The sequence below is a fragment of the Aegilops tauschii genome, chromosome 4 (genome assembly GCF_002575655.3).
Source record: "Aegilops tauschii subsp. strangulata cultivar AL8/78 chromosome 4, Aet v6.0, whole genome shotgun sequence".
In the NCBI taxonomy this organism is placed as follows: domain Eukaryota; kingdom Viridiplantae; phylum Streptophyta; class Magnoliopsida; order Poales; family Poaceae; genus Aegilops; species Aegilops tauschii.
In genome coordinates this window covers 190,580,544-190,599,146 of record NC_053038.3, presented here as the reverse complement: position 1 = coordinate 190,599,146, position 18,603 = coordinate 190,580,544, and positions in this window count along the sequence as shown.

The following is an 18,603-nucleotide window of genomic DNA, read 5'->3' as shown; positions in this document are numbered from 1 at the left end:
GATCTTGAATATGTCTTCACAAAGATCTGCATGCCACCACAGAGGTGCCTTCCCGAGCCCTGGCCCCACGTTGATGACGGCGTTGGGGGCCGTGGGCTCAAGGGTGGCTTGCTCTATTGGTGTGGGGCGAGCTGTCCCGGCAAGGGTCTTGTCGGGGCTGCTGAGGCCGCCCGGCAAGGGTCTTGCCGGGGGAACCTGCTTCGCCCCTCTGCTCTTTGTGGTCTTGGCCTTGGTGTTGCTTTGATTGTCTTGGCTTCGGTCTTACCTTGGCTCACCTCCCCTGTTCTGCTTGGTGTGGTCGTGGGCGCGGCTCTAACTGCCCGTGCACAGGTAAAGGGGTACAAAAGCGTGCCCCTCTTTTTGTACACCGACAGGAGCCCCCGGGCCTGGGCCACAGGTAAGCGCGACATGTTGTTAGGCCAGGCCCAAAACGGTGCGCGGGCAGGTGGGGCAGTTTTTACCATGGTAAGACCCTTTGTGCGCTCTGCTTCCCACGACCCGCGCGCGCGGCGCGGCGTGGAGGGGCGTGCGTGACGTGGGCGGCATGCGTGGGGCGGTTTCCACACGCATGCGTCATATCATAGTAAAGAGGCGGCTCACACCCTCCCCGTAAAAAGAGGGAGGCGTGGAGGCGTGGCTCATTTACTGAGCGGGGGCGGAGTGCGGTCTTCAAGGCGTCAACTCCCCATGATCACGGTGTGGGGAGAGGTCGCTTCACCCGTCCCCTCAGTTCCGCACGTCTGCCATGCGTCTTTCATGCGCCCAGGGTGGCAAACGGTGGAGGCGGGAAACCAGGCCGTCGCTGGTTGGGGCAGCGGGTCGGTCCTGATTCCCTACGCCTCCGGTGTTTGGATTGGCCGAGCGGGGCGGCCGAGCCCCAACCCCGTTCCTTTATAAAGAGGGGGAAGGGGGGATGGCATCCCGCATTCTTCCATCTTCTATCTCCTCCTGCTTCTGCTTCTTCCTCTCACCCGCCATGGAGAAGGGGAATCCTGGTCCCTCGACGGAGGCGGCGAGGGTCGCCGCTCGACAGCGCGTAACTCCTCCTCCTGAGCCCGCGGTGGTGGAACCGGCCGTGAGGGGAAGGGGGAGGGGGCGAGGCCGTGGGCGAGGCCGGGGCAGAGGCCGTAGCGCTCGGGGAAGAGGAGGACGGGGTAGCACGCCGGCCTTGCCCCTGCCAATGATGCCCTTCCCGATGGAGGGCCACGTTGAAGACCAGCCTTGCGAGTTCTTCATCAGGCTGCGCCGGCCTCCGCGTCGTCGTCTTCATCTCCCCGCCCTGTTTGCTCGGGTGATGGAGCGTGACCCGCCCCAGACCCTCAGGTTGCACATGAGGGGCTGTGGGAACGGGGGCACGCGGGTTGACGTCGACTTCCCGGCTCCTCGGGTTATGTACCTCCGCCGTGGATGGAAGACGTTCGCCCGCATCCACAGCCTGACGACGGGGCTCGTCCTCTATTTCAAATTAATGGAGGACGGCCTGCTCTCCGTCATGGACTTCGGAGAGTTTGGAACTCGCCTAAAATGTTGCGTGGAGAGCTCCTCTGATGGAGATTCCTACGATGGACGCTCTTCCTCGAGCGAAAGTGACGAGGAGGACAGCGGGGACGAGTCCGACTAGGCGTCGGACGCCCTGCGCCTGGGCGGGTGCGGCAGCAGCAGCATCTGCACCTGGCCGCTCCTCTGGCAGGGTTTTGCCGGGGGCGGGGCAGCTCCTTGAACTTCTTGGGGCCGTCTCCTTGGGCGGCTGGCGTCGGGAGGTTGCGGAAAAGGAAGAGGGCGGGCGGCAAGGCCGTCAACTCGGAGTACGCGAGTACCGACGCCTTCATCGCGTATTGCCGGTCCTGCCGCCTCGTCTTCCAGCTCCTTCCCGGCACCGTCATCACCGGCCCGCCCGTGGGCGGCCACCGAGGTGTTCTCTTTGTGCTTTCTGCTTCTCGTAGCTCGCCTAGGCGCCCCGTTTGCCCTCTCGCCTCCTTGACCTGCCTCCTGAGGAGAAGGACAAGAAAGGGATCACGGGCACCTTATCTCTTTTTTTAATCTATAAGCCTGCGGGCCTTGTTAAATTTAAAGCTTGTAATCCCCTTTGTCCATGTTTTTTATTTCGTACGAACTGTACCTGTATGGGATGTTTTTAATGAAAAAGGGATGCTTTCCGGGCTTTTCGTTCGTGGGTAAATCCCGCGACAAGGAGCGAATCCTTGTTATTGTTTAGGATAAACATTTTTCGCCCGGCAACAGGCCTTGCCGTTCCCCCCACTCCATTCGACCGTTCTCGCGCTCTTGGCGGAGGCAGGGATGAAGTGGGCTTCAGGCTCCTCGTCCCACCTCCTTGCCGCTGCGGCTACAACCAAATCCGGACCCAGGAAATAATCCTTAGGTATGGGAAAAAGGGGAGCACGGCAGCCTAGAGATAGAAACGAGGCTTCACATGCCCCAGTCCTGTTTCGAAATGTATGACAGGGGATAAAAAGACTTATCTGGATCTGCAGCCCCCGACAGTCTTATCTTGCCGCGGTTGGATCCTCGTGCTTGTAGCCCCTACAACTCTGGTTTGCCGGGGTCGGGACGCCGGTCCATTTCCTTTCTTCCAAGTAGCTCGGCAGAAGTGCTTATGTGCCCTGCGAACCAAAAGAGGACAGAAGAGGAACAGATAGACGCACACTCGACCTCTAAGCTAGGGGTTAGTCGCTGCTGAGCACTATCAACCCTAACCGAGGAAGAGACTCGACCTAGCATGCATGCTATGACTTAGGGCGCCAGCGTTTCATTTATTTATGCTCAAGGTTTGCGCCTGGCTTTGTACAAAGGGTCACATGCCTTGCCGGCAAAGCTTGTACAAAAGGTGGCTTGCCGGGAGGCCCGGCAAGCCGCGCCTTACGCGTAAAACTTGCGAAGATGCTCGATGTTCCAGGAGTTGCTCACTGGGATGGCATCCTCGGTCTCCAGGCGGACTGTGCCAGGCCTGGTGACTCGCATTGCCCGATAAGGGCCTTCCCACTTTGGCGTCAACTTGTTAGAATTCTTGGCCGACTGAATGCGCCGAAGAACAAGGTCGCCTTCTCAAAGCTTCCGGCATGAACCTTGCGGCTATGGTAGCGGCACAAGGCTTGCTGGTAGCGTGCCGCTCTCACAGCCGCCCGAAGACGATCTTCCTCAAGGAGCATCGCGTCATCTTGGCGCAACGGCTCTTGCTCAAGCACATCATAAGCGAGCACTCGAGGTGACCCGTATATGAGTTCCGTGGGGAGAACTGCTTCTGCCCTGTATACCAGGGCAAAAGGTGTCTGGCCGGTGGCTCGATTTGGCATCGTCCTGATCGACCAAAGAACAGCCGGCAACTCATCAATCGAGCGCCTTCCACTCTTGTGCAACTTGTCAAAGGTCTTCATTCTCAAGCCTCGCAATACTTCAGCATTTGCCCTCTCCGCTTGGACATTGCTCCGTGGATGTTCCACGGAAGCAAAATAGACCTTGATGCCATGGTCTTGGATGTACTACATGAAGGTGTGGCTTGTGAACTGTGTGCCGTTGTCGGTGATGACTCTGTTTGGCACACCAAAACGGCAGACCAGTCCTTTGAAGAACTTGACGGCTGACTGAGCAGTCACTTTCCTCACTGCTTCCACCTCCGACCACTTTGTGAACTTGTCGATTGCAACGTACAAGTACTCAAAGCCCCCGACAACGCGGGGGAAAGGCCCCAGTATATCGAGCCCCCAGACTGAGAATGGCCAGGAGAGAGGGATTGTTTGAAGGGCTTGGGCTGGTTGATGAAGCTTCTTTGAATGGAATTGGCACGCTTCACACTTGGTTACTAGGTCGTCGCATCCTGGAGGGCGGTGGGCCAGAAGAAACCTTGCTGGAACGCCTTCCCGGCAAGGGCCCTCGACCCTATGTGGGATCCATATATGCCTCCATTTATCTCTGCCAACAGCTCAAGTCCTTCCTCCCGGGGGATGCACTTGAGTTTCACGCCGTTCGGCCTTCTCCGGTACAGGACGTCATCGACGAACTGGTATAGGGCGGACCGACGGGCTACTTTCTCCGCTTCTTCCTGCTCCTTAGGAAGCTCCCCTATTTGGAGGAATTGGACGGTATGTTGCACCCATGCCGGAGCCTGGGGCTCGATGGCAAGGACCAAAGGCATCTCTTCCGCCATGGGAGTGACTGTCTCTACGGCCAGGGCTTGACGCCCTGCCGGAGCCAGTTTCTCTTGGGCAGGCTCAGCGTCCGCGGCAGCACCCTTGCCGGCAGCCCCAGGGGGCTCAGTAGGAAAGTACTTGACGGGACATGACTTCCTCCGCTTGTTCTGCCCCGCTGATGGTTCGACGGATGGTTGAGTTAACCGGAGCAAAAAGGTACCTAGTTCCACAGGTAGCTTGAATGCGGCACGCTTTGACAGGTAATCGGCGATGTCGTTCTCCTCTCGGGGGACGTGCTCCGCCTGGATACCGTCAAAGCGTTCCTCCAGCTTCCTCACCTCATCCACGTAAGCTTCCATCAATGGGCTCTGATAATCCTTGTTGACCTACCTGACAACTAGCTGCGAGTCACCCCTGACGATGAGCTTCTTAACCCCGAGGTCTACAGCGATCCTGAGACCGGCAAGCAATCCCTCGTACTCAGCAGTGTTGTTGGTGGACATCTCCCTAGGGAAGTGCATCTGGATCACGTACTTGAGGTGTTCTCCGGTGGGCGCGACGAGCAGCACACCGGCACCGGCGCCTTGCAGCGAGAAAGCCCCATCAAAGTACATGATCCAGTCGCGGTCTGCTTCCCTACCGGGGAGAGTGGTCTCCTGGATTTCTTCATCAGGCGTCAAGGTCCATCCTGCGATGAACTTCGCCAAGACTCTGCTCTGAATTGTCGAGGTACTTTCAAACTTTAAATCGAAGCTTGACAGCTCCAAAGCCCATTCCACAATCCCTCCGGTTGCATCTGGGTTGTGCAGTATCCGTTGCAACGGGAGGCGGGTGACGACATTGATCTCATGGGCTTGGAAGTAGTGACGCAGCTTCCTCGAGGCCATAAGGAGGCCGAAGAGCAATTTTTGCACGCCGGAATACCTCGACCTAGCCCCCTGCAAGAGGGAGCTGACAAAGTAAACCGGGTGCTGCATCATCTTCTTCTTCAGCACCACCTCACTCGACTGCGCGGGCACTGCCTTGGTGGCACCAGACTCTGCCGGGGGCGGCGCCTTGTCGGCACCAGGCCCTGCCGGGGGAATCTTTGGCTTGCCATCCGCTGGTTCTACCGCCATTGCTGCCTCCTCGTCGACCTCCCTCTGTGCCACCAGTGCGGCGCTGACCACTTGATTCGTTGCCGCCAGATACAGCAGCAACGGCTCTCGTGGTTTAGGCGCAACCAGTATTGGCGTGGTGGAAAGGTATTTCTTCAGATCCTGCAGTGCTGCCTCGGCTTCTGGGGTCCACTCTATTGGGCCTGCCTTCTTCAAGATTTTGAAGAAGGGAAGGGCGCGCTCGGCGGACTTGGAGATGAATCGGCTCATGGCGGCAACGCAGCCAGTGAGCCAACGCACATCCTTGATCTGCTTGGGCGCCTCGATCTACTCAATAGCCTTGATCTTGTCTAGGTTTGCCTCGATCCCACGCTATGACACAAAGAACCCGAGAAGCTTGCCGGACGAAACGCTGAAGACACACTTCTCAGGGTTCATCTTGAGGTTGATCTTGAGCAGTTTAGCAAATGTCTCTTCCAGATCTTGCACAAGAGTTGGCCCGTCCTTGGTTTTGACCACTATGTCATCCATGTAGGCCTCCATATTTCTATGGAGCTGAGGTTCAAAACAATTTGGACTGCGCTTGCGAACGTTGAGCCAGCACTCTTCAACTCGAAAGGCATCCGTAAAAAGCAATACGTACCACATGGGGTGATGAATGATGTCTTCTCTTCATCCTCTTTCGTCATGAAGATCTGGTAGTAGCCTGAGTAGGCGTCAAGGAATGATAGGAGATCGCACCCGGCCATGCAGTCAACAATCTGGTCCTTAGGGCAAGCCTTGTTGATATTTGTGTAATCAATACACAGTCTCCACTTCCCATTCGCCTTGCGCACCACTATCGGATTGGCCAACCACGTCGGATGGAGCACTCCTCTCACCAAACCCGCCGCTTCCAACTTCCTGATCTCCTCTGTGATGAACTCCTGCCTCTCCAGAGCCTGATTTCTAACCTTCTACTTGACGGGCCGCACGTGGGGGCAGACAGCTAGGTGGTGCTCAATCACGTCCCTGGGAACACCGAGGATGTCGGATGCTTGCCATGCAAACACGTCGACATTCGCCCGCAGGAAGGTGATGAACGCGCCTTCCTATTTGTTGTCGAGGGTGGAGCCTATGGTGAAGGCCCCTCCCGTGCCATCCTCCTTGACGGGCACCTTCTTGGTCTGCGGCGGCTCGGCCCTGGGTCTCTTGCTCTTGTCGGTAGAGCTCTCTGGCACATCCTCGACGGTAGCACAACACTCCGAGGAGGTGCGCTTGCCGGAGTGGGTGCGAGAGGTCTTGTCGGGCTGCTTCTTCCCTCCCGGGGCTTCAGCCGTGGGAGTAGGTGCCTTGGCGGCAGCCGCTGCAACTGCTTCCCGGTAGAGCTGGTCGGCGCAGATCAGCGCATCCTTCTTGTCGGAGGGGACGGAGATGATGGTCAACGGCCCGGGCATCTTTAGCATGTTGTAGGCGTAGTGTGACGCCGCCATGAACTTGGCTAGTGCTGGGCGGCCGAGGATCCCGTTGTAGGGCAAGGGGATCTCGGCTACGTCGAAGACGATCCTCTCCGTCCTGTAGTTCAACTCTCCTCCAAACGTCATGGGCAGTGTGACTTTTCCCTTCGGCTGGCTCCTCCCCAAATTGACCCCTTGAAACGTGTCCGTTTCCTCGAGGTCTCCATCAGGGATTTGCAACTTTTTGATCACGACAGGCGAGATCAGGTTCAGGCCGGCCCCGCCGTCAACCAACATCTTGTTCACTCTGAGGTTGCGTATCGTTGGTGAGACCAACAATGGCAAACACCCGACCGTGGTAGTGCGGTCAGGGTGGTCCTCGACGTCGAAGATGAGGGGCGTGCTGGACCACTTCAGCGGCTTCTGAGCGTCGAACGACGGCTCTGCTGCCATAATCTCACGCGCCCACTGCTTGAGCTGGCGATGAGAGGTATGCAGCGAGGCGCCGCCATCGACGCACATGGCCTCCGTAGCCTTCTGGAACCCTTGCTCACCAGACTCGTCGTCCTCGTCGTGATCATCATCTTCTGGTTTCTTGTCGCGGCCCCGGGCGGGCCTCTCTTGTTGGTTGTCCTTGCCGGGGCGGGCTCCTTGGCCGCCACGCTTCTTGCCGGTCCCCTCTGCACCATCCTGGTCCTTCTCCTTGTCCCGTCTCTCATACTCAGCCTTTTGCTTCTGAGCAAGCAGCTCGACTTGTCGGCAGTTCTGGAGGTTGTGGCCATTGGTGCGGTGGATCTTGCAGTAGTGCTTGCCGGAGCTTCCTGGCTTGTCGGTAGCCGCCAAGGCTCGGCAGGCGACGCACCCGGCAATCTCCTTGCCAGGGGCGTCTGCTTTGACCTTCTTGCCGGCACCGGTGTCGTCAGATCCCTCAACGGCAAGCACGGTCCTGCCTTTGCGTTTCCTGTTGCGACGCCGGCCCTTCCTCGTCGGGGATGTAGCATCTTCATCGGTAGAGTCGGTTTCCGCGCCGGCGTCTTCGCCGGGGTACTTCCTTCCCTCTTCAGCCCGGGCGCACCTATCGGCCAGGACGTAGAGCTCGGCCACGTCCTTAACTTTGGTCATCGCCAGCTCTTCGCGCATCTTGCGATTGCGCATGTTCTGGTGGAACGCGCTAATCACAGCGGCGGGATGTACGTCGGGGATGTTGTACTGCACCCGGCTGAATCTCTGGATGTACTTGCGCAGGGTCTCCCCTTCCTTCTGGGGAATGATGTGCAGATCACTGGCCTGGCCATGAGCTTGGTGGCCTCCTGTGAAGGCGCCAACGAACTCATGGCACAGATCCGACCAAGAAGAAATGGAATCCACCAGCAAGTGCATCAAACAAGACATCACATTGGGCTTGAGCGCCAGCGGGAAATAGTTGGCAAGCACCTTGTCGTCACGAGCCCGAGCAGCCTGCATCGCGATGGTGTAGATGCTGAGGAACTCGGACGGATGGGTTTTGCCAGTGTACTTCTCGCCGACGTCGGGCTTGAACGTGCGGTGGGACGGCCACTGGAACTGCCGCAGCTCACGGGTAAAGCCCGGGCAGCCCACCTCGTAAGGTAGGCCGCCGGAGCCCCCCGGTGCCAGGTGGCCCATAGTGGGTCCTGCCCGCTTGTTCGACTGGCGGCGCGTTTTGCGCCGACGCTCGACGGTGGTTCGAGCGTCTTCGTGAGCTCATTCTCGAAGGACCTGGCGCTGGTCGCGGAGGGTCCGCGGGTCGGACGACGCTATGGAGATGTTAACACAAGCGTCGTCACGAGGGCCCCGCTGGCGGCTGGCGAGGAGGAGGAGAGTGCACCGCGGCGGCTGGCGAGGAGGAGGAGAGTGCATCGTGGCCGCAGCTTCCTCGGTCCTCCCAGCGCCAGCATGTGGTGGCTCGGTGGGGCGCTGACCCGAGGGCCCCGCTGGTCGCGGATTGTGTTTGTTGGCGACGGCGATGAGGCTCCGGATGGTGGCCCTCCACTCGTCGAGCTTCTCAGCAGCAGGAGGGAAATCGAGGAGCAGCTGCGCGCGCGCCAAAGCTTCCGCTGGTGTGGGCGGTGGCGACAGCTGCGTGGATCGCGGCGCGCTTTGACTTCTAACTATGTTAGAAGGACCTCCGTCACGACCCAGCGGCTGCGTGCCATTTTCACCAGCGCTTCGGCGAGCGTGCTGAACCCCTTCATCTTGCCGATGACGCACAGGGTTCTTCCCACGACGGTGTCCAGGGTCACCAACGTGGTGACGCTGCTCGGCGCGCACACCATGGGAAGAACGCGTGGTGGTCACCGGTGTAGGCGTCCTGGAGGTCGTCGCGCCGCCGGAGTCGACACAACGACGCCCCTGGAGGGCCCCACGCCGCCTGTGGGGGGCCCAGCTCCATGTTTGAATCCGGCGACGTGTAGCCGGTCGTCTGGTGCGCGAACGACGCCGCTCGCCAGGCTCCGACTGCCTGGGCGATGCTGGTCCTCGCGGGCCGCGGCCCGGGTCCTGTCAGCAACCGGTCCGTTACTCGACCGCACCGGCACGGGTCGTTCGGCTCCCAACGAGCCGACCGCCATTGCCCTCTTCTTCTTAGGGGCCATGGCGACGAAGAACTGCTAGGCTAACTACCAGACCAGATCCTCACAATTGCGCCCCCTACCTAGCGCGCCAAAGATGTCGGTGTGGAACGACACCTATGGGATCACAAGAATCACTACTACGGTTGCCGGGGCGCAGGGTTGCGAGGAGAGCAGGGCTAGTAGACAACACAGGGATCGTTTACCTAGGTTCGGGCCGCGAGGATGCGTAAAACCCTAGTCCTGCTTTGGTGGGTGTATTTCTGAGAGTTCTTGAGCTCTTGAACTAGCTGTGGTCGGTGCGTGGTTCAAAAGAACTGAATCCTCCTCCAGTATGCCATGGGCCTCCTTTTATAGTTGAAAGGGGCTGACACAGTGACACACAAGAGGTGGAAAGGCGTACAGTGCCCTGAGCTTATCGCTCGTATTACAGGACAAGACGCATTTAATGCATAGCTTAGGTGTCCCCTTGCTTTATTGGGGACGGGGGCGAGGCCCGTCCCGTCCGTCGCCGCTCCTCCTCGCCTTGGCACGCGCCTTGGCCAGTGGGGTGCGTGGTGCCACGTAGGCAGTCAGGCAGCTGAGGTGGCGCGGTGGCAGAGCCTTCACGAAGATCTGCATGCCGCCACGCAGGCGCTCGGTGAGTTGGCCTAGGAGCTGCATGTTGCCACGCAGGTGCCTGCCCAACTGGTTGGGCTAGCAGCTCCATGTGAATGGTGGTGGAAGCTTGTTTGGCGCGAGTTTGGCGGTGGCCCCACTGGCGTCCTTGGCGAGAGCCTTGCCGGGTGGCCCGGCAAGGGTCTTGCCGTGGCGTGCTGTCGTGCCCGGCAAGGACCTTGCCGGGGGTTTGGTGGCCTTCCTCGACAGGGATCTTGCCGAGAATCGTCGTCTTCTAATCCTCATCTGATCTTGAATATGTCTTCACAAAGTTCTGCATGCCACCACAGAGGTGCCTTCCCGAGCCCTGGCCCCACGTTGATGACGGCGTTGGGGGTCGTGGGCTCAAGGGTGGCTCGCTTTGTTGGTGTGGGGCGAGCTGTCCCGGCAAGGGTCTTGTCGGGGCCGCTGAGGCCGCCCGGCAAGGGTCTTGCCTGGGGAACCTGCTTCGCCCCTCTGCTCTTTGTGGTCTTGGCCTTGGCGTTGCTTTGACTGTCTTGGGCTTCGGTCTTACCTTGGCTCAGCTCCCCTGTTCTGCTTGGTGTGGTCGTGGGCGCTGCTCTGACTGCTCGTGCACAGGTAAAGGGGTACAAAAGCGTGCCCCTCTTTTTGTACACCGACAGGAGCCCCCGGACGAAGGCGAACCAGATCTCCCGCAGGCATCATCCTCTCGCCATGCAGGAGGGCTTCTTGCTGCCATACACGTCTTCTGAACGTGCAGTGGTTTCTGACATCAAGTCCGTTGGGGACGACCATGCTCTCTGTGGGGTAAACCAGAGAGCATGGTGTCCGGCGCGGTTGCCATGCTGAGGTCTTCGGGTGGTAGTGATGCGGATGGCGGCGGCAACCCACGACGCGTCAAGAAGGGGAACGACCGTTCCGACGAGTCGTGTTTGCCGGTGACTCCGTGTCCCCATTTGGTCCTCCGGTAGTGTCACCATCCGCGCCTGCCCTCTGATTTCTTCCTCATTGCTGAGGAGCGGCGCCATCCTGATCCTGGGGAGGCGCCGAATCCTAGCTGGGTCCGCCACCGGCCTCCTCGACCTCTTCCTGCAGGAGATGGGCAGGGGCAAGGCATCACAGGGCACTTATCTTTTTTCCAATCTTAAATCTATAGGCACTTGCCAAATTTTATTTCAAATAATGTAATCTCTCGAGTCCATGTTTGTGTTCTGTAAGGCCTGTACTTGTATGATCAGCATATTAATGAAAAAGATGAGCCTCGCCGGGAACTCGTGCATGTATATGTCCATGCAGAGGTGAAATGCCTCGTTATTTTAAATAAACGAGTTTTCCCCGGCAGGCTATCCTGCCGGTACCTTTTTGATTTTGTTGCCAGGGACCTGAGCCGACCGGGCAAAAAACAAAGGACCATCCCCCCGCCAACTCCCTTTTATCAAAGGCCACTGCGACCATCCTGGCCAAAGCAACATTCGAGCCAAGGGTGGGAGCACCTAAATTTCGAAGAGCGATGAGGTTTTCTCATGCACAAGTTTCAGCTTACAGAACACTTATCGACAAGAGGTAGAACTTATCTGTTTGGCTTGCCGGGGATCACAATGCCGGGCTATCTCTTCAACTCCTTGTGGAAGCCAAGTTCGCAGCAGGAACCTGCAGCTTCATGCAGATGAGGATGATGCAGGATGCGATCCTATCTATATGCACATGCAAATGCTTATGCAATGCTCTTGGAATGCTTAAGCATGCATGCAACTTGGTCGGGGCCCCCCCAGTACTTCGTTTATTTATCTGTTGCTCAGGATCATCGCCTGGCTTTGTACAAGAGGTTACGTGCAACTGAGGCAAGGCCGGTACAAAAGGGTGGCTGCCGGGCAGGGCCCGACAGCCGTGCCTTACGGGTAGAACTTGGAGAGATGCTCAATATTCCACGAGTTTTGCAATTGAATGCCATCTCCGGTCTCTAGACGGACTGCGCCAGGTCTGGTGACTCGTACTACCCGGTAAGGGCCTTCCCCACTTTGGCGTCAACTTGTTTGTACCCTTGGCGGACTGAACGCGCCTAAGGACAAGGTCGCCTTCCTCAAAACACAGGGCATCAACCCTGCGGCTATGATAGCGACGCATGGCTTGATGATAGCGTGCAACACGTGTAGAATCCCGGAGACGGTTCTCCTCGAGTAGCACAGCGTCGTCACGCCGGTGCTGATCTTGCGCTACTTCATTGTAGGCAAGCACTCGAGGCGACCCATAAATGAGTTCCGTGGGATAACTACTTCTGCCCCATAGACCAGGGAGAAAGGAGTCTACCCGGTATCCCGATTTGGTGTCGTTCTGAGGGACCAGAGGACTACCGGCAGCGCATCGATCCACTTCCTGCCGTGCTTCTATAGCGTATCAAAGGTTCTTGTTTTGAGTCCACGCAGCACTTCAACGTTCGCCCTCTCAGCTTGACCATTGCTTCTGGGCTGTGCGATAGAGGCAAATGAGATCCTGCATCCGAGGGCATGAACATATTGCCTGAAGGCGCGGCTTGTGAACTGGGTGCCGTTGTCAGTAATGATCCTTGCCGGGACTCCAAAATGACACACCAGTTCTTTCAAGAACTTGATAGCTGACTGAGCAGTCACCTTTCTCACGGCAGTCACTTCCGGCCACTTTATAAACTTGTCGATAGCATCGAAGAAGAATTCAAAGCCCCCGATTGCTTGAGGGAAAGGACCGAGGATGTCGAGCCCCCAGACCGAAAATGGCCATGATAAAGGGATTGTCTAAAGAGCTTGGGCAGGCAGGTGGATGTTCTTGGAATGGTTGGCAGGCTTCACATTTGCTGACTAGCTCAAACGCATCTTGGAGGGCAGTGGGCCAATAGAATCCTTGCCGGAATGCTTTCCCAACCAATGCCCTTGATCCAATGTGGGAGTCGCGCATGCCTTTGTCTATCTCAGCCAGCAGTTCCTTTCCTTCTTCCCGGCAGATGCACTTGAATTTCAAACCGTTGGGCCTTCGTCTGTTCGGAGTTTCATCGACAAACTAATACATACAGGCCCTCCGGGCTACTCTTTCAGCTTCATCTTTGTCATTCTTGAGTTCTCCGGTTTGGAGGAAGTGGACTATGTGCCCTTCCCAAGTTGGAGCCTGGGGCTCGCCAACGGGGACTAGCGGCACCTCCTCAACTGCGGGGGCACACTCCTCGTTCGTAGGGACCATGGGCCCGGCTGGAGGGTGCGGTCCGACAAGTTGTGTGGAGTTGTTTCCGGCAGGGTCCTTGCCAGGAGCGGAAGGCTCTATCGGGAGAGGCTTACTGTAGTCCATCTTTCTCCTTTTCCGGGCCATTGTTGCTGGGGATACAGAGGGCTGAGTAAGATGGAGAACAAAACTCCCTGGTTCCATAGGGTGCTTCTGCGCAGCGCACTTTGACAGATGATCAGCTATGCTGTTTTCTACACGGGGTACATGCTTTGTTTGCAATTCGTCAAAGTGCTCCTCCAATCTCCCCTCCTCAACGTATGCCTCCATCAATGGACTTTGGTAGTCCTTGTTGACTTGTCTCACCACAAGCTGTGAGTCTCCTCGAATAATCAACTTCTTGATTCCCAACTCCGCGGCAATCCTTAGCCCGACAAGGAGCCCTTCATACTCTGTTGTATTGTTGGTTGCCTCTTCCTGGGCAAAATGCATATGGATGACGTACTTCAAGTGCTCCCCTGAGGGAGCGACGAGAAGCATACCAGCCCCCGCACCTTGTAGGGAAAAGGCACCACCAAAATACACAATCCATTCTTGGGGCGCCTCCTTGCCGGGGATAAATGTTTCTAGCACTTCCTCGTCAGGGGTTGGCGTCCATTCCGCAATAAACTCTGCCAATGCCCTGCTCTGAATTGTTCATGTGCTCTCAAACTTAAGAACAAAACTGGATAACTTCAAAGCCCACTCCACTATTCTGCCGGTAGCCTCAGGGTTTCGGAGTATCCTTTGCAATGGGAAGTGAGTTACAACCGTGATCTCATGGGCTCGGAAGTAGTGGCCCAGTTTCCTTGAGGCCATGATGAGACCAAAAATCAACTTTTGCACGCCAGAGTACCTCGATCGAGCCCCCTGTAGTAAGGAACTGGCAAAGTACACTGGGCGCTGCAGCACTTTCTTCCTTGCCGTGTCCTTGGGTTTGCTCTCGTTGTTGTGCTCACTTCTGTCCTGATTCTTGCCTGGCTCTGTCGGTCCTTGCTCACTCTCTATTTCGTCCACTTCTCGCCGTGCCACCAAGGCAGCGCTAACCGCTTGATTGGTTGCCGCTAAGTATAGCAGCAATGGCTCTTGCGGCTTGGGAGCAACCAAGGTGGGCACAGAGGACAAGTAGGCCTTCAATTCTTGCAAGGCTGCATCTCCTTTCGGTGTCCACTTCATGGGTCCTGCGTTCTTCAAGATTTTGAAGAACGGCAGGGCGCGCTCGGCAGACTTGGAAATGAATCTGCTTAGCGTGGCAACGCACCCTGTCAGACGCCTCACATCCTTCACTGTCCTTGGCGCTTGGATCTGCTCGATAGCTTTAATCTTGTCGGGGTTGGCTTTGATCCCCCGATGGGATACAAAGAGCCCAAGTAGCTTGCCGGAAGAAACACCAAACACACACTTCCTCCGGGTTGAACTTCAAGTTGATCTTGCACAAATTCGCAAATGTCTCCTCCAAATCCTGAATAAGGGTTGCTCTGTCCTTGGTCTTGACCACAATATCATCCATGTAACCTTCAATGCTTCTATGTAGCTATGGCTCGAAACCAATCTGGACTGCCATTGCAAAAGTAGACCCGGCACTCTTTAATCCGAATGGCATGCGGATAAAACAATACATACCACATGGAGTGATGAACGATGTCTTCTCTTCACCTTCCTTGGACATGAATATTTGGTGATACCCAGAATATGCATCCAGAAAGGAAAGCAAATCCCAGCCCGTAGTGGAATCCACAATCTGATCGATGCTCGGCAAGGGAAATGGGTCATTCGGGCAAGCCTTGTTGAGATATGTGAAATCTATGCAACGCCTCCATTTCCCGTTAGCCTTCTGGACCACCACTGAATTTGCTAACCATGTGGGATGTAGCACTCCTCTGACCAAACCAGCTGCTTCAAGCTTCTTGATTTCCTCTGCAATAAACTGCTGCCTCTCCAAGGCCTGCTTCCAGACTTTCTGCTTGACGGGTCAGGCATGTGGGCAAACAGCAAGGTGGTGGTCGATTACCTCCCTGGGAACACCGGGGATATCAGATGGTTGCTAGGAAAACACATCGATATTTGCCTGCAGGAAGGCAACGAGTGCACTTTCCTATTTCTCATCGAGGGTGGCGCTGATGGTGAAAGTGCCATCAACGCCAGCCAGCCCTGCTGGGACCTTCTTCACTTGTGGAGTAGCAACCTTGGACCTTTTTCTATTGGAACTCTCCGACAAGTCATCAATAGGCACAGCGTACTCCGAAGAGGCACGCTTCCCGGATTCCTTGCCAGCGTCCTTGCTATCCTTCTTATTTCCTCTATTCTCCTTGGCGGGAACTGTTGCTGCCGCCGCCTCTGCCGTGACTGCATCCCGGTACATCTTGTCCACGAAAATTATCGCGTCCTTCTCATCTGATGGGATGGAAATGACTCCAACTGGCCCAGGCATCTTCAAGGTGTTGTAGGCATAGTGGGATGCTGCCATGAATTTAGCAGGGGCTGGGCGTCCAAGGATCCCATTGTACAGCATGGGGAGATTGACCACATTGAACACAATCTTCTCAGTACGATAGTTCAACTCCCCTCCAAACATCACAGGCAACGCGATCTTTCCCTTAGGATGACTCCTGCTGTGATTAATTCCTTGAAACGTGCTGGTGACCTTCAACTCATCCTCTGCTTTCTGGAGTTTGGTGATAACCTTTGGGGAAATTAGATTCAACCGGACCCCACCGTCCACCAACATCTTTGTGACCTTGAGGTTGCGAATTGTTGGAGAGACCAACAATGGCAAACATCCTACCGCAGTGGTGTGGTCAGGATGGTCCTCTTCATCAAAGATGATGGGCGTGTGTGACCATTTGAGTGGTTTCCGGGCCTCTGGCGCTGGTTCCACGACATTGACCTCACGAGCCCACCGTTTGAGTTGGCGGTGAGAGGTGTGCAGAGATGCACCCCCGTCAATGCACAGGGTGTCAGTGGCCTTTTGAAACTCCCGCTCACTGGTTTCCTGTTCATCTCCTCCATCACTCTCATCATCATAGGCTTCCTTCTCTCAATCTTTGGCGGGTTTTCGTTTGTTCCGGGAAGGTTTGCAGGGCGATTTGCTTCACCGCCTCGACCCTTACCACCAGCGACATTCTAATCCTTTTCCTTGTCATGCTTCTCATACTCTGCTCTCTACCTCTTGACGAGCTACTCAACTTGATAACATTCTTGAAGGTCGTGGCCCTTGGTTCAATGAATCTTGCAGTACGACCCATCGCCTTTCCCGGCCTTCTCGATAGCCGCAGCCTCCCAGCAATCAGCGTACAAGGCAGCTTCCTTGCCGGGGGCTTTGGCCTTAGCCTTCTTGCCGGTACTAGGTGTACCCGATCCTTTAACAGACATCACTGTCTTATCCTTGCGCTTCTTGCTCTTCTTGTGACTGGTGGATTCGTCATCATCCTCTGAATCGACATTGATGCAATCCTCCTCTCCGGGCAGCTTCATTCCCTCCTCCATCTGGGCACACTTGTCCACCAAGGTGTAAAGCTCCTTCACAGTCTTGGGCAACCGCACGTTCATCTTGAAACGAATCTTGCGGTTGCGCACATTGGATTGCAAGGCAGCTATCACAGCTGCTGGATGGATGTTCGGGATGTTCCAATGGACTCTGCTCAAACTCTGCAAATACTTCCAGCGAGTCTCTCCTTTTTATTGGAGGAGCTGCAAATCGCTGGGCCGACCTGGTTCTTGATGGCCGTCAGTGAAGGCGCCAATGATCTCATGGCACAGGTCAGCCCATGAAGAAATGGAGTTATCCGGCAGGTGCATCATCCAGGACCTCATATTGGACTTGAGAGACAAACGGAAGTAGTTGGCCAACACCTTCTCATCTCTTCCCTCGACAGCTTGAACAATGATGGTGTAAATGCTTAGAAACTCTACCGTGTTCAGCCTCCCATCATACTTCTCGGGTATCTCTAGCTTGAATGTGCGGACGGACGGCCAACGGACTTGCCGCAGCTCACGAGTAAAGGCAGGGCACCCAACCTCAAAAGGTAGGCACCCGCCAATATCGAGTGCAGGCTCGTCGACGTCGGGACCGTCTCACCCATTGGTCCGGCGGTGGTCGTCGCGGCGTTGTTGAACAACGACGCTTGTGTCTCCCGTCCGCCTGTCCTCCAGGGCACGCTGTCGGCCTTGATACATCTCCAACGTATCTATAACTTATGAAGTATACATGCTTTTATTTTATCATTCATGGATGTTTTACAATCATTTTATAGCAACTTTATATCATTTTTGGGGACTAACCTATTGACCCAGTGCTAGTTGCTGTTTTTTGCTTGTTTTTTACATCGCCGGAAATCAATATCAAATGGAGTCCAAACACCGTGATACTTGTTGGAGATTTTTGATGGACTAGAACACCCAAGATGGGCCAGAGCAGCACCTGGGGGGTGCCCCGAGGGGGCACAACCCACCTGGGCGCGCCCAGGTGGGTTGTGCCCACCTCGGTGGCCTCCCGCACCCCCTCTTTACCCTATAAAATCATAAATATTCCAAAACCCTTCGGGGTTAACCTAGATCAGCAATTCCGCTGCTGCAGGCCTCTGTAGCCACCGAAAACCAATCTAGACCATTTCCGGCACCCTGCCGGAGGGGGGAATCTTCTCCGGTGGCCATCTTCATCGTCCCGGCGGCCACCACTATGAGGAGGGAGTAGTTCACCGTCAGGGCTGAGGGTTTGTACCAGTAGCTATGTGTTTAATCTCTCTCTCTCGTGATCTATATCATGGGCGTTAACATAGATGGATCATATGATGTTTCTCCCCTCTATACTCTTGTGGTGATGAATTGAATCTTTACCCTTTGAAGTTTTGTCTTGTCGGATTGAATGTTCAGATATGAGAACACATGATGTATGTCTTGAGGTACAAATACTTGAGGTGACAATGGGGTATCATATTGATTCACTTGATTTATGTTATGGCACTTAACTTGCGGATTCCTGAGGTGACATTGGGGTAATCTATGCATAGGGGTTGATGCACGTTTTTATTATCTTTTCTCCGATAGAAACTTTGGGGTCTCCTTGTAGTTCTTTGTGTGGATTGAGTATTATGATCATGAAGTTGTTTGATGCATATCATAGAATTAACTCACGGATACTCATGGTGACATTGGAGTATCTAGATGACATTAAGTTGGTTGATGTGTGTCATATGGTGTTATTTTAGTAAGAACTCTTGATTAGATCGATCGGAAAGAATAGCTTGCATTATTTAGTACTAACTCTAGGATAGATTGATCGGAAAGAATAGCTTTGAGGTGGTTTCGTACCCTACAAACAATTTCTATCTTTTGTTCACCGCTAATAGGAACTCGGGAGTGGTTCTTTCTTGCACTTTGAGGGATAATCATATGATCCAACTATGTTAGCACTGTTTAGAGATTGCACTAGCGAAAGTACGGACTCTAGGCCCCATTTTCAAGCATTGCAATACCGTTTTTGTGCCCGTTTACT